Source organism: Ctenocephalides felis, unplaced genomic scaffold (genome assembly GCF_003426905.1).
Source record: "Ctenocephalides felis isolate EL2017-DRISC unplaced genomic scaffold, ASM342690v1 CF-g0.4_SCAFFOLD_00845, whole genome shotgun sequence".
NCBI classification, from domain to species: domain Eukaryota; kingdom Metazoa; phylum Arthropoda; class Insecta; order Siphonaptera; family Pulicidae; genus Ctenocephalides; species Ctenocephalides felis.
The window spans coordinates 33,609,496-33,626,137 of NW_020536999.1; the positions used below are offsets into that span (position 1 = coordinate 33,609,496).

The window sequence follows — 16,642 nt, forward strand, 5'->3', positions numbered from 1 at the left end:
TTCCTTTTATAATATACAACGTTAACAATTATACCTCTAAATTATAACTCAGATCATACTGTTGAACCAGATTAATAAGAGCAACAATATTAGCAAATCAGCAATAATATTATCGATGTTATAATAAATATTAAGAATCCATGAATGATATGAGAACATAAAAATATGTGAAAATAACGAAATAGTGTCCCACAAATGCAGGAACATTTGTGCAAACAACCGGCATAATATATATTTACTTGGCGTAGCGCACAATGTAGGGCGCCTATAGAACAAACTATACATTGGCTGATTCTGGCAGCTACGCTCTCGATGGGTTGGGGGATGATTTACAGCTACGCCTGGCGAGCCCTATGCCGCGTTACGGCATCAGAAAGGGTATTAAGTATAGTGATGTATTTATAGGATAACACTTGTATACTCGCATTCCACAGGGTCTTTTTGAGAAATCCGACGGTGGAAAGATTGGTAAATAATATATACAGATATTAGGTATATAACTTCAAATCGAATTGCGGAGATATAACGCTCGGCGAAGTGGATAGGTCCAAAGCTAAAGGATGAAACTGTGTTCGATATACGTGTCGGCTTATGAAATTTATTTTATTACACGTAAGGTTATATCAATGCACTGAACACACTACATTAAAATTTGTTCCGTTTTTTAATTATTTTAGAAAAATAGTGAATATAAGCTTGAATAAAAATAGGCAATATGTTTCAAGTCGAGGACGGGTTTAACTCTTTACCTAAACGTATAGCAGAAAAAACTACTACTAACAATTATCAAATATTTGAGCATGCATTTAATGAAAGCGTATTTATTTTAAACCTATATATTATATCTTATTACAAAATATAGTTATTTTGATTTTTTTATAATCTTCAATGTCTTCATTCATTCATTTTGATCTATTTTATGATACTGAAAATACGTTTATCAAACTTGTCGCTTGGATACTATACTCTATCACATAGAAGTGGATTTGCTCTTTGTTTTCATTCTCTTTATTCTCCTGGATGTTTTCTCATTGCAACGATAATTTATCATATGCTGCAAGATATATCCAAGCATTCGGGACAATTTCATTCTAAAGACCTTTTCTTGTTTTCTGTGAAAAGTTCTGGCAATATACGTATATAGGTACAATGGTATGAGCATCACCTCCAACCGTATTAATATTTTTCTTGCAAGTACACATCTATATCTTGGACCGACAGAAATTGACTTTTGAAACGAGCATACTGTTACAATTTGAAAAGCATGAGCAAAAATCGAATCAACAGATTATCGTTCAAAGCCGTAATTCCAAAATGCAATTAATCTTGTAATTAGGGCGTTCTGCGATAACTAAATTAATTAGTTTTGGCTTTAGCAATGACAGTGATAAACATTATCTATATTTTAGATAGCGAATCCAAATCCATTATAATTTATTGAACCTCTATATATCTTTCTCATGAATTAATACTTGCCTGTTTAAGCGGACTTGCTAGTGAGTTGTCTAAATGTTTTGATTCGTTGTTTAATTAGCTAGGATTAGGTCGATTTTGTCCAACCGTGCTAGCATTGCATGCATTTTCATGTAGAGTTGTTTAGTCTACTACATGAAATGATGCAATTTTCGTGCCGTGCTAGTGGGAAATTATCCCAATATTCCAGTCATGACCGCTTCTGAAGAGATGTTTGTATGCATATCGTAATCCTGGTTCTCGGCAGGATCACGGACGATCGTGATAAGAACATCCCGAGCGCGGTATAAAACACGAAACACAAACAAAATAACGATAATCGAACGGCACTCAACGTGCTCTTATTGAGCCATTCTGATCGAGTCGCATCAATTCTTGTGAACTCAAGAATGTATGGGAATATTGGAATATCGAGACTCCATTGTGGGCCGATGGGATTTATATTCTAATTTCAAGGTCGTCGCATTTAGACGTAGACATCCTATTGAAGAATATCTTTCCCAATGTATACTAGAGAAAGATTTGTTACAACCATGAATAAACGTTTACCCACTTTTTTCTGGAATATATTTTCCAAAAAAAAATTGTTTTTTATTTATTATAATTCATTATTAATTTATCATTATTATAAAATTATCTTTATGATCAAAACAGAATATCACTAGTTGTATTTAAAACGTGATTTTTTTTATTATTCACTTCTTGTTCCAATAATTGGATTACATTAAAATCTATAAGCTGAAAGTGGGTAATGAAAATCAAAACAAAGAAAAAAAGAAAGCAAGAAAAAAACGATTAAATAAATGAATGAATGATAATTAAAATAATAACAATAATAGCAATAATAATTATAAGTAATTTATGTGAAGCATTTCTCTGTGCATAACAATTATTTAAGACTAATTTATTTTGGATATAGAAATTAATACTCTCAACGTCTTACAAGAAAATATATAATAAATGCTTTCGAAAGCTTTTGATAATTTTTTATCACTTTGAGCATTTGATAATTTTTCATCACTTTCCGTGTTTTAATACATTACTTCTACTAAAATGTATAATATTCATTTAACATTTCATTTTTTTATTTATTTATTTCCATCATTTTAAAATAACTGCTAAAATTCAAATTCCCTTTGTGTGGTCATTACATGCTTGATACCTATATACAAAATTCTATAATTTTAATTAAATATTTTATAATCGTGTGTTAATCCGCATTCTCCCATATGAAGTATTTTATGTACTAGCTGAATAAAACATTATTTCAGGCAGTTTTACATTTTCCATGCAAATTCTGTAATTTAAGCTTACACGTTACTAGGAAAATATTGAATATTTTTCATACCTTCATGAAAAAGCATTTAAAATCATTATTTATGTATCGGCCGTTTATGGCTTTAAAATGTACGCAATGAAACATTTTTGCTGGGCAAACGCCAACGCTTGACAATATTTCATGAGAGTTATTTGCATATTTATAACATATGACACTATCATTTGTACTAAATTGATTATTCGTAACATACAATCCTTTGTCAGATTTTTATAGTTAATACCACTCAATAATGCAGTATGCGCGATTATTGAAACAAAATCCATTTTTTATGAAATAAGTTAACAGATTTAAACCACGGCTATAATTTTTGTAAATGTCATCAACTTGACTATTATATTCAGGCAGCCTAAATACAAAATTTCCATAATGTCATGCTAATCGAAATACAAAAATAGCTCACCACACACTATCAATATTCCATTATATCAACAGTCATGAACGAAAAACAAAAGTAAAATATGGAATTATTGTACATGCATGTACAATTAGTACTTCTGTATTTACATAACACATCTAGGTAAATGGAAAATAGTAATTTATATTTTTATCGTTTTTTTGATTCCATGGGTTATATCAGGTGATAATCAATTGGGCAATTATTTCACCCGGGCACTTACACTTCGTAAAATATAACACATAACAACATTTTAACATTTTATGATAATTTCTTTTATATGGAACATATATTTATTTATATATATATATATATATATATATATATATATATATATATATATATATATATATATATATATATACAGGGCCGGTCCTGCCTTGCATGCGATGCATGCAAAAAATGCGGCCCAAGCCTTAGGGGGCGCCAAAACGAGTTTCGGAAGTTAAATTTATAATATAATATTTATATTTTTTTATATAAAATCTAGAATTATTTATTTAAAATCTAGAATACCTAATAAATTATAATTAATAATTTAACTTAATTAGTGATACGGAGACACAAAAAGCATATTTATTTTGCAATGTGATATCAGTAGAAACAATTAACAATTAACAAGCTCTGTTTATTGCTTAATCTACTTATTCAATTTTATTTCAATTTTATATCAAGATCTTTATATCAAAATAATAAATACTATTTCTGAAATGCATTTCTTAAATTCTATAACTTTAATCTAACAAAAATATTAATTCGTTTGCCTATGGTAGTCGAACTTATATCCTTAACCAATTTACTACATATTGAATATTACTAAAATGTGAAATTATGACAGGGATTGTTTTATTTATTGATATCGATAATAATAAATAAATTTAAAATCAATATATTTTATACCCTTCTAGATTATATCTAATTTTTTGTGTACTAAATCCAGAATAATTAAAAATTAATTTTTAAAAAATATGTAAATATTTATATAATTTTAATGATAAACTGTTAAAACGGTGAAAATTAATAGGGTGGGGGGAGGCGCTAGAAAAAAAGTTGCATGCGGGCGCTAAGGACCCCAGGATCGGCCCTGTATATATATATATATATATATATATATCTACAGGGCCGGCGCTACCTCGAATACAACGCATGCGAAAAATGCAAGCGCATAATCGGGAGGGTGCCGTCACGATATTTGGATATAAAATATGTTATTATAATTTTTTTAAATATATCATCAATAGATTACATAATAAATAGTAATTTTTTAAAAAACTTTTTTTTTCATGTAATTGAATGACATGCATACTATAAAAACAGTTAAAAATTAATAGAGGGGGAGGGCATCAAAAAAAATACATATTAATCTAAATATATATAATAAAAAGTGGCGCACTGAAGTTACGTCCTTCAAGATTATATATAGGATTATATATATATATATAGGAGTATAAATTCATATTGAAAATTTCAAAAGCATGTTTAAATGATATTGAAATTTTTAATTTTACATTTAAATTTCGATACGCTTTTAATTACATTTACAAAATGTATATAATTTTATAATAAAATATATTTTAATAGAAATACTTTAAACTTTACGCACCAATTATATTTATCTCGTACAAAGTCGTTGTCTCGAAAATATTATAAACATATTAATCAAAGGTACTTTAATAAATCGTGTAAATCATAAATCAACGCTTCCGGCGATAACAAATTACCCTGAATCGCGACATGGCCTATTATGCGCCTCGCGTTCGGCATCATCAGAAATCAGTCGCGTATTATCTGCTCGCAGGTGTTGTGTTTATAAGCTCGCCGGGGTGATCAAGTATGCGTGTGTTGTGTGATTACAGCCTCACTGTATGCACACGACTCGGTTTGATAATAAGCTTTTAGCAATTTGCAGAATTGAAATAGAACGAGTCAGTAAACACATTCACGTACATTTAATACAGCTGATATCATGAGGAGTAGTAGTAGCATTTGCCTGGGCAGTTTCAAAAATAATTGCGGAAATATATAGCAATTTTAAACACGGTGATTACTGTTTCTACTTGCCTGTGTTGTTCAAAAAAAAATTAACATTTTCTTTTTGGTTTGCATTTATAATCATTTGCACTTTTTTAACATATTTAAAATAATGGTTTGCTTAAAATGATTATTTAAAATGTAAAATCAATCAGGAAGTATTATAAATTTTGCTAAACTAAAAAAATACTGTATGATTTGTTTAGTCTCTTATAAAGAAACTGAAGTGTTTTTACTAATAGTTATTTTTTCATACTGGACCAAATGGGAACTTTTATAATCAATACAATTTTGAAGCATCCTTTCAATAAAATGGTATTTATTCCAAAAGGATCTCAAACCTAATTTCTTAAAATAAATTTTGGAATAGATGTTTAAATTTTTTGACTTTCTGAAAGAGAAGATTATGTTTTCGTAAATTCGTAAATTCAATAACTGAAACATATTGGTAGGTTAGGTCGCGTTGATTATATTTTGGTAACGATTAGTCGAGCCATTTTTTTGTAATTAAATATTTTAATATATTAATATATTATAAGTCTACGATAAGCCGTTGAACTATAAAAAATCATACACATTTAGAATTTCGCTGTGCTCTTGAGCGATTTTAATCAGAAGCTATGCAGAGCAGCTACTAAATACAGTTGACGTCCACGCTTAAATAAAATAACTTTTTAGAACATGCAATATATGAAATGAAATATGTTAAAAAAATGAATTTAATGTATGGAATTACAGATAATATAAGTATATTGAAAAGACATCAATTGGAAATCGTATCGATAATTTTTTAGTGAACGCCAAAATGTTATTTCAACACTTAACTTACATGAAGGTAAATGTTTACACTCTTTAAAAGGACTAAAAGCTTTAATGACTACAATTATAAAATGTTAAATAAATTAGTACATTTCATTTAATAAAGTTTTGTATAGTTATATTGCTTCGAATTTGTTTTTTATTTCTTTTGAATTATTTAAGGAAACTAGGCCCAAATAAAACAGATTTGTACCGTTCGTTAAGGGGGTATTCTAGTGTAGAGCGATGAATTTTAGGTCATGTTTAAAGTGTCGTAAAAGAAAGCAATGGATGTTTTTTCTACCCATTTTTTTACCACTCGTTTATTAACATTATTAAAATACAAAACAAAAAACTGGCAGCTGAAAAAGTGGGTGGTCTCAAAAAATTGGCAACTCAGTCTTGACATGATTTCAGTCCTTCTAGCCATCGGAAATGCAAAAAATAAAAAGATTATTTTTCTAAAATGATGTCGCAATCGCCCGAACTAGCGATGAGTAAAAATTTTTTTTTTTACAAATTGGCGACTGTTTGCATAAAAAACTGTTTTTTTTAGTTTCTCGAATTTTTTAAAAATAGTAAATTAGGAATTGGGGTATAATCCTAGTTCGGGCTATAGATAGGTCTATAAACAAGACTCTCTTAACATTTCAAGTCGGTCGATTAAACCTCGAGAAATCGTGTCAACAATACTGAAAAGTCTCTTCTGAGAAAAACGCATTTAAAGTTTTGCAGAGCAGCTACTAAATACAGTTGACGTCCACGCTTAAATAAAATAACTTTTTAGAACATGCAATATATGAAATGAAATATGTTAAAAAATGAATTTAATGTATGGAATTACAGATAATATAAGTATATTGAAAAGACATCAATTGGAATCGTATCGATAATTTTTTAGTGAACGCCAAAATGTTATTTCAACACTTAACTTACGTGAAGCCAAACCAGTATGGAGACCGAGTCAGTAAAATGCCTATATCTCCGAAACTGATTCAAATTTTCAAAAACCTTCTCGTACCCATATTCTTAGATAGTTAAACTTTGAAAATATGAAATAAAAAAACGATTTTGTTTTTTAATTTTTACACTAGAATACCCCCTTAAGTGTTAAAAAACAGTTGAACATTTTACCCTAATAGCTAAATCTCGATTCTTCATGAAGTTCACGCAACCTGCTTCAAGGTAAAATGCTGCTTACAACTTGCAACTAGATATATAATGTAACTCCTATATATTTTGTACTGCTTAAATTATTCGGTCAGAAATTTATAACTATAATTTTATATAAAATAATTATAAAATTATGTGTTAATATAAGACATTAGAGTTGGTATAATAAAATATGACACGAAAGGACAAAGCAAGTACTGATTGCATAGATATAGGGGCGTATTATCGTTATCGGGCAAGTGCATGCGTGACGGGTTGAAGTGTCGGCCTGACTGCGGGGTGGCGCGCACCGCTTTGGAGGTCGTTAAATACGAACCGACCGCCCGATGATGTGAGTGAATTGCGAAGTGTTTTCGTACAATTAGCACTGATAGTGAAGATTACAGTACAACTTTCAAGGACTTAATTGAAATATAATTTATAACTAGTGGCAAATTGCTGGAACTTCCCGTACCAAACATTATTATTTTTTTAAAAACGATTAACATTTTTGAAAAAAAATTACTTCCCAGAAATTAGATTTTTGAGAAACTATAAGTTTGACAAAAAAATACATTTTCTTTATTTTGATATATTTTGGAAATTCTGAACTTTTTTTCAAAGCAATCGTACTGCTTTAACTGCATAGAGACGATATGTCAAAGCGTGTAAGCGCCGCGTCGGCGGCTAACAGATAAACATTGGTACGGACTAGGAATGTAAACAAAATTTATACTTATTGTTAAAATCTCTATAAAATATCTGATAATTTGATGTGCATATGTTTAATGATCATTTTTGACCGCCAAATGGCCTTTTTTTTACTTTTTTCTTAAGATCTCCGCAAGCGCCTGCCTTCATGAAAATCGGACGCTCCGTTCTCTTAAAAACTGAGTTACCGTTTTTGGCACTTTTTTCCCCGTATCTTCGGAACAGCTATGCCTAAAAACCAAAAACTAATCAGTACGTCTCCTTATCAATACGAATCGCATGTTTTTTGAATTATTCAAATTGCTTCATCCGTGTTCCCGAAATCGTCGACAAAAATTTGTATTCGCACACACATACATATACGCACACACACATACATCCAATTTTTCTAAGGTATGCCAAAATGTTTGAAACGTAAAGATATATAAAAATTTTCATTTTCGATTTTTTTGCGATTACTATAACTTGCCCAACGGCAAGTTAAAGATCTTATAGATAAAGGCATGAGTATTTACGATAATTATAAACTAAATTTTTATAACTTTATTTTATATGAATTCCGATCAGAAAACATCCATGAAATACTGCCTACATTATAAAAATAAGTAAGACATACCAAGGGGACAAATATCTATGATAATAATTCAATAAAAGTTTTGTTTGATACTTGAATAGAATCTAATGAATAAAACTGAACCATTATATCACCTTTATTAGGGAAATATTAAGGTTGTATATATTTAGATCAAATAGTTGGACAATATTTACATGATGATTTATATGCGTTGGAGAATGTCGAGTTTGGGTTTACTGTGACATCTCTGGGTGTCAAATTATTAAAAAGTAAAACATGTCATATCACCAGAAGATAATTATCAATTTAATCCTTTCAAATGAAACCTATTTTTTTAAGTTAGCGATTTCTACTCAATCTATAAACTAAATGAATGCTCAGATATTTCATATAACATAGATTTGAGAGTGAAATATTTTAAATAAAACAATTTAATTATTCTTAATTGATTATTTGATTTGAGACTATTGACTAAATAAATTTGTACTGGATAAAATGAGTTGGCCATCGTGAAATTCCTGTTGTGTTAATGACGCGCCAAGGTCGCCCTATCCACCGATCAACGTCGACCAATCCATTTCTCCCCTTAATGCTACGTTGTGGTAAATTCTTTGCATTAGATATAAAGTTGCATAAAATAGAATGGTATTGATGCGATACATAACTCAATTATACTATCAAGTATTTAATTATATTATTTTATAAATAAAAAGTGTCTGGTTACTCAATTTAATTTAAATTCGGGCTATTAATAGGAATGACAAAATATGATTTCATATGAATGAATTTTTATGCAAAAATTTTGTTTTTTGTAGTCATCATAAATTTTAAAATTGAATTAATAAAATAGACACTACAATTAATGTAAAATCGGAAAATTAAAAAATCTATAAGCAGCATAAGTAAAGGATAACATAAAAAACAAAACAATTATGCTTGATTTCGAATTTAATGTTGACATAAGTATTATGAGTCTAGTAACATCAATAAAAACTAAATTGTCAAGTTATTGACAGAATCAAAATTGAAAAATTGTATTTAAAATCAGTACTCTAGCTCAGCTGGATATTAATACATATATACTTCTGTTCATATTTGCGTTGAAATTTATTGCCTAAACTGTTGGGTTAAAAAAGCAGCGATCTCGATTTTTTTCCGGCATGTCAAAAGTTTGCCAATTTATGGGACGTCTGCAGGCGATGATCGAATGGTTGAGTTGGCAAGGACGATCGATCAATTTTATTTTTACGTTTTGTCGTTTACGTTGTATAGATAAGAACACCTTTGGTAATAGTAATAATCAATTTATCTCCACGTTACCATTTGAGAGTAATAGTGTTATAATTTATGTACGTTTTAATTTATGATATTCTTAATTAATAAATGATATATTATGACCTAGTTTGAAATGAAAACTGAAATTGGTTATTATACTATTTGTTTTATTAGTTCAACCTACGTTGGGTAATCGTGCTTTGCCCAAAACTATTTATGATTTTGTTCAGCATTTATGTTATATTTTGTTCTGTACCGATTAATAAATTAGTAATGAAGTGCCTCTGAAATTTCTGACATATTTACAAACAATTTATACAAATATATCCCATTCATCATGTGATCAATAAACGCTCAATTACCGATGGCAATCAAGATTACGCGACTACAATAACAATTTTCTTGTTATTTTGTAATGAAAAGAACTCTTTTATTCTAGTTTAACACTATATGTACTTTCTACTTGAAGTCATGCACGAACCGACCAACTTGTGTAAAGTTTCCGTATAGCAGAAGTTATTTTCATTTTGCGATTTTTCGCCATTTGCATATTTGATGAGAGAATTAGAGAACAATCGGTCCTCGTAACAGGGGCTTTTTGTACAACGACAAAAGAAATTTACCTGAAAACGAGTTGTGTTATTGCTATTGATTTTTTTGAGCTATTAACTAGAAACACGCAAATATTTTACTATGCACATAGAATGAAAAGGAAAGAAGAGCAATATAAGCAAAACTATTTTTTAGATACTAATTAAATAGTCCAAGATCAATTGAGTTAAGCTTTTTGAAAAAAAAAATAATTTAGAAAAATAATTTTTATAAAAGAGTGCTAGAGTGGCATTGATTATTCCTGTTTCTATTTTAAAAATATTAGTTGTTCTTAAACAAATATTACTGAACATTTTATAACTAGGGAAAATATTTTTTCAAAATTGCATTTTCTTATTTGTATTTCCACACTTTTAAGATATCTATAAATTGACATTATGTATATTTGAAGCAATTACTTGAAATTAAATAATTAACAAGATTTAAAAAAAACTTCAAAAACTACAAAAATCGTTTTAGTTTTAAGTCGCTATGTAACATAAAAATGTTCTCAAAAACTTTTGTTAAGATTCATGGTAAAGAAATATTTAGCATAGAAACTAGCCACAATCAATTCAATAAATGTTCAAAAATAATTACTTAAAATCGCAAAGTTGTTTTTAAGAATAAGTCAAGTACAAATATGTTGTTAGCAATAATCACAAAATCCGACACTCGTCCTGCTTGGACAGGATAATATATGATCGGAACAAACTTTAATAGAAAATGATTAGCATATTCGAAGAGTATACATGTGCTATAACAACAGCAATACATTTGAATCTTATGCTACATTCGTCCTTCTACGATGCAGCGGTTTTCAAACAGATATGGCATTCTACAATGTCCTAGAAAACTCAGAATTTACAAAATTGAAAACATTGATATGTAAATTTATACATCGATACATCTCATAATATTTTATAGGCTAATTTTATCATAGAACCTATAAAAATATTATCTACATTCAAGGGAGTGCTCGATTATAAAATATTGCGTGTTGGTATATTGCGAGCTATTGTGATTTTAAATTGAAAACATGATTGACATTTTAGTGATGATAAAATCATTTATGATATTTTATAATAGATATTTTTCGTTTTAAAAATACCATTTTCTATAAAAAAATATTATTTTTGTTGATATTTGTCGTATATTATAGTGCTGTATAAGTGTTTTAAACAAAAGATCTTATTTCAAGATAGTCACTTTATTTGCAAATAATAGCTTCGAAAACCAATTAGTTGTATTGCATTATATTTATATTCAATATTATTCAGAAAGTCAGAATATTTATAATATGTAATGAAAACTTCATAGTAACTGAACGTAAATAATTCGTATAAATATAAATATAAACTACTTACTGAGTTATTTTAACAATTTTTGTCTCTTTTCTTAACGTAACTTCATATACTACTTATTTATTTTGTTGTATTATTTACTACAAAAATGTTGAAAATCACTGTCCTTACGCTCCGGTTGTACGCCGGAAGGCATATCGATCGAAGCATGCGCGCGACTGGCACACTCACGCGCCCCGGAAAACTTATCCGGGCAGGTTACGAAATTAGGCGAACACATGACAATAATTTTTTTTTCTGAAACGACCTTTGAAAACGTTAAGGTTTTTTAGTATCGAGTTACAATAATAAAAATGATATAATAGCTAGGAGCAATATGCTATCATATTGCTTACGCAGTATTACTCACGAATTATGCTATAACATGTTATGTTTGCAATAATATCAGTCGCGAAATTTTATCTCTACATTACTGCTCAAATAAGATTTTAAGTAAAAACTTAACATTCTTATTATTTTAAATGTTTGTAAAAAGACATTTATGAAATATTATACCACATAAAATATAAATGAAGTATAATAATCTACCACAGTGGACAAAATATTTTGCAATATGACTTTGCTATATTAAAACTAGCTGCAGAATATATTTACGTTTCAGTAAATATTTTAAATACTGAAACGGTCCGCGTTCTACCACACCTGTGTCATTATTTTTTATATTCCTTTTATGACTTTACACTCTAGATCGATTCTAGATTAGTACCTTGAAAAGCTTCATCAAAACAAAACATGTCTCGCGGCTTTATTTGAACAGCCTTGTTCTCTTGTTCAGTGATTCGAAAGAGCATTAGGTACGCCGACACGAAGTCTACTTTATCGGGCGCTTTATAACGGTTCGTAAATTCGCCCACGCATTTTTGCCGTATCAGAACAGAAATAACTAATCCGTTAATTACAAAGTCGCATGTCGCACGAATCTCTGGGCCCCACCGGCCGATACGACGCGACGCGCGATGGTCACTCTTCGCGGGTTGAAGTCGAGGGCTTGAAGCCGGTACGGGTACGCAGTTGTACGAAAATGTAACACGAGCTCACATGTGTGACATATGTTCATAAAAAAATTGGCCAATGAAATATTATATATTTGCTTTCGATTCGATAATTCTTATTAAATATTTTACGTATAAAATAGAATTTATTGCATTAAAGCATGCATATCTCGTATTTAAGAGCAATAAAGCTTCGCAATAAAAAGGAAGAGTAATTGATTTATGGAATTTAACAAGTTCGCGGACAGTAAACGTGTGAGCTAGGTACAAAAATTGATACTTCTTTGTTGTGATATCCGAAATTTGATTAAACACAGTCTATAAGGGTAGTCAGATTATCATATTTTACTCGTTATATACGATAAATGCTATAGCATCCACGTCAAATATTACGCAATGTGCTTGCTCAAACTAATTTCTGACTCCGGAATAAAATAATACAAAAATACCTAAATAATCAGTTAATCCACACCTTGACAGGTATAATAATTACAAAAACTTGTGATTATATGAAATTAAACTCAAAATAATTGGCTTTAGCATATGAGTGTTATAACATTCATATCATTCTGCACACAATGAGAATGAATGCTATAGCAAACGAGTTAAGAAATAATTTTTGAAAAATATTGAAACTTGACCTATATCTTTCTTGATATATATATATATATATATATATATCACCAACTGGTTTCCTAAATATTAATAATAAATAAATGTTTAAATTTATTTTTATTTATTTATTCATTTATTTATTATATTACATAGCCCACAGAGTAGCTTCAGGAGGACTAAAAATACAACTATATATTATGTAGTAATAATTAGAGTACTATAGGATACTTCAAAAATATTCGTGTTTCCGACGAAAATCTAGGAACCTTAAAGGATAGTTGGTTAAGAATTTGAATACAACCTAAAGCATTGTTAGAAAGTTTATACATAAACAAAATAATATCAATAAAACATATATATATATATATATATATATATATATTTTTTTTTGAATTTATTTAAACAGCGATCAGAACTTATGGGTTCTATGAGCTGTTGTGAAAATCTCTTACAAACAACGTTTGTTTTTATTATAGATGGCAACCCAAACAGTTGTCTCATCTCTATGTGCTGAATTTTTATTATTACAATTGCTACGATTGTTGTAATAGTGATGACTTTACTTCTAAGTGGCATGTTTCCACTACAGCTATGCCCACGAAAGGCCATTTTCACTTGTAATCATATTTGAAATCTATAATAAAACATATGGCATATTACATTTTATATACACATGTATTCTGTAAATAGTAATATGCCTGCTAGTTTCTTAATTTTCGAAAACAATCATCAAAGAAAATTTTTAACACTATTCAAAAGTTTATCGAAAATATGGGCAAATCAATAATGTTTGGAAATGATATTGGAAAGTGATAGTTTTCTCGATATAAGTTGATCAGTTTTTTGATTAAATTTGTACATGACGTATTTTACAAGCGTTTAGTTATTATTAAGCTTCGCTAATTAATTAATTAAATAATTAATTTTGATAATGTATTTTCCATTTTATAATAGCAGTTAATATCAGTTTTGCTTCTGAATAGCTACAGAGTTCTTTTATTAAAAGAAAAACTATTTGATGTTCGAGCGTCATACTTAAGTATATAAGTACACGAGGATTATGAAACCTTTGAAGCTAGACTCATATTTGGTGAACTTTGTAACTTGATTACTGTTTTTAACAAGATATGAAAGATGTTCACAAATGGATTTGTAAGAGTTTAAGTGCGGGGTAATTGAAGTAAAGATGGTCTCGAGAGAAAATGATTAAACAGTTTGATAAAGAAAAATACATGCTTAGATCTTTGCATAAAATATGTTATATAATATTTTTACTTATACGTAATATTTATACGTGAATCATGTATATTTATACGTGAATTAATCAATACATATTCGATTAACGTAAAACGTTAGTGGGAAAAACTGATTTAAAATAATAATTTTGGTGCCAAGGAGAGATAAAGGATAAAAAACTTATATATTTATGAAACAAAACCTATAAAGTATAATCAGGCCTTAAGCCTTTTTTCCAACAAGTCGACACTTCGATGCTCCATTTAACTTACTTTTATAATATTATTCATAATATGAAAAACGGTACCAAGTCGTAAATCATCAGAACTACATTTCACATTTTATTTCACATTTATTTTTAAAATTTAAAAATTAAAAATGCAATACTCTCAAAAAGAGTAGTATTTGAATAAATATTAAAATATATTTTTCTCATGTTTACCTAACTCTCTTTTCATAATCATCACATGTGATATATTTAATACCACGAACACGTACAAAAATTATATATTTACTCTGACATTTAAACGTGGAGATAGCAACTTAAAACATTTCAACTAACACAAAAAAGTTATATCTGATAAAAATCTGAAACACGCAGTTTTGTATAATTAAGAGGGAGCTTAATTGCCGAAAGTTGCGCTGATTACCAACGGCTTCTCATAAAGCAGTTCGGGCGAGTCATAGCGCCCGGGTATTTATTTAAGGATATGCCTTATTCAAGCGACATAATACACTGTATCTGATCCCAACTTTGGTTTGAACTCCGTTTCTAATAAATAATTATATAATTGTAGTGCTCTACAAGTTTTTACTAATTTTATGATTGGCAACTACACACGTGCGATAAAATTTGCTTCCAAAGCGGTACAAATGTACAATAAATTATACATGGCTGTTCTGCCATATATTATAAATCTAATTATGATGTATATATAAATTTATATATATATATATATATATATATATACAGTGTGTTTCATACCTTAACCCTAAACGGAGTGGTAGTATTGACCTTAAATGACCTGAAAAAAAAAATTATCTCACGTTTAAAAATTAAGAGCTTTTAAGTTGAACATAGCTCTTTGGTAAAAAGGTGAGCTTTATTCAGTTATTGTGATTAATATTCATCAATTTTGCTCATTTAAACTTTGAAACTGTAATTGTAAATAACATTTCTAGGAGTACAATCAGAAACAATAACACAATTGTTAAACAATAAATTTAAAATTTTCAAAGTCGGCCCACATTGAGAGGCTCTCTTTTATAAAAAATGTACTAAAGTGTGTTGGCCAGTTTCATCAAAAGTTGGCGCATTTAATCATGATTGTGAATGAAAGCGGGAAACTTTTTAACTTGAATGCAAAGTGCGTTAATGCAGAAAATTAAACCTGAAATATAACAAAACAGTTGCAAATCAAAACTTGCGATCTGCGGCTGACACAATGCCTCGACGTGACTATTTAAATAACCATCAGCTTTTCCGAAATTATATATTTCATTGTGGTCTAAAATATTAAATACACAGTAAGGTGTATTTAATGTAATAACATAATAAAAAGCTGGAAAAATTTCTTTTCCGGATAAATAATCATCCATTTCACAAAAATATTAAAACATATGTATATAGTAATTTTATAAATTTTGCAATAAATCATACATTGTACAAAGAACAAATATCTGTATATAGACATGGTTATACATATACTAAAAACACAAATTTAGAAATATTTTTTTTATTTTTTAAATATTTTTTAGCTTTACAGATATGCACCGGCTTCGCTAGCCACAATTATAAAAGTGTGAGAGTGTGTTTTTGTATTGTCTAGTAGATGCTTAGTTTTATATTTAGATTTATTATATTAAATACTAGAATTGCTGTATACATCACATCGAAGAGATATAAAAGTAAAATGGTTTAAAAAAATGATAGTAAAGAGTAATTTCGACAATAAATTGGTCTTTTTTTTGGTTTTATTCGGGTAATTATTTTAATAAACTAATTGTAATGAATGTTAACTTTTATATTTTGATTATTGTTCTTTGTAAAGCAAGATAACTTTGCCATGCCATGTTAAATACTTCATAAAAATGTTT

At 28.8% G+C, this 16,642-nt stretch overlaps 1 protein-coding gene across 1 annotated transcript in view; it reads left to right on the forward strand.

Moving 5' to 3' along the window:
- Positions 1–16,642, forward strand: part of LOC113382517 (sodium/potassium/calcium exchanger Nckx30C) — a 155,408-nt gene that overhangs the window by 18,129 nt on the left and 120,637 nt on the right. The gene's annotated exons all lie outside the window — the stretch shown is intronic.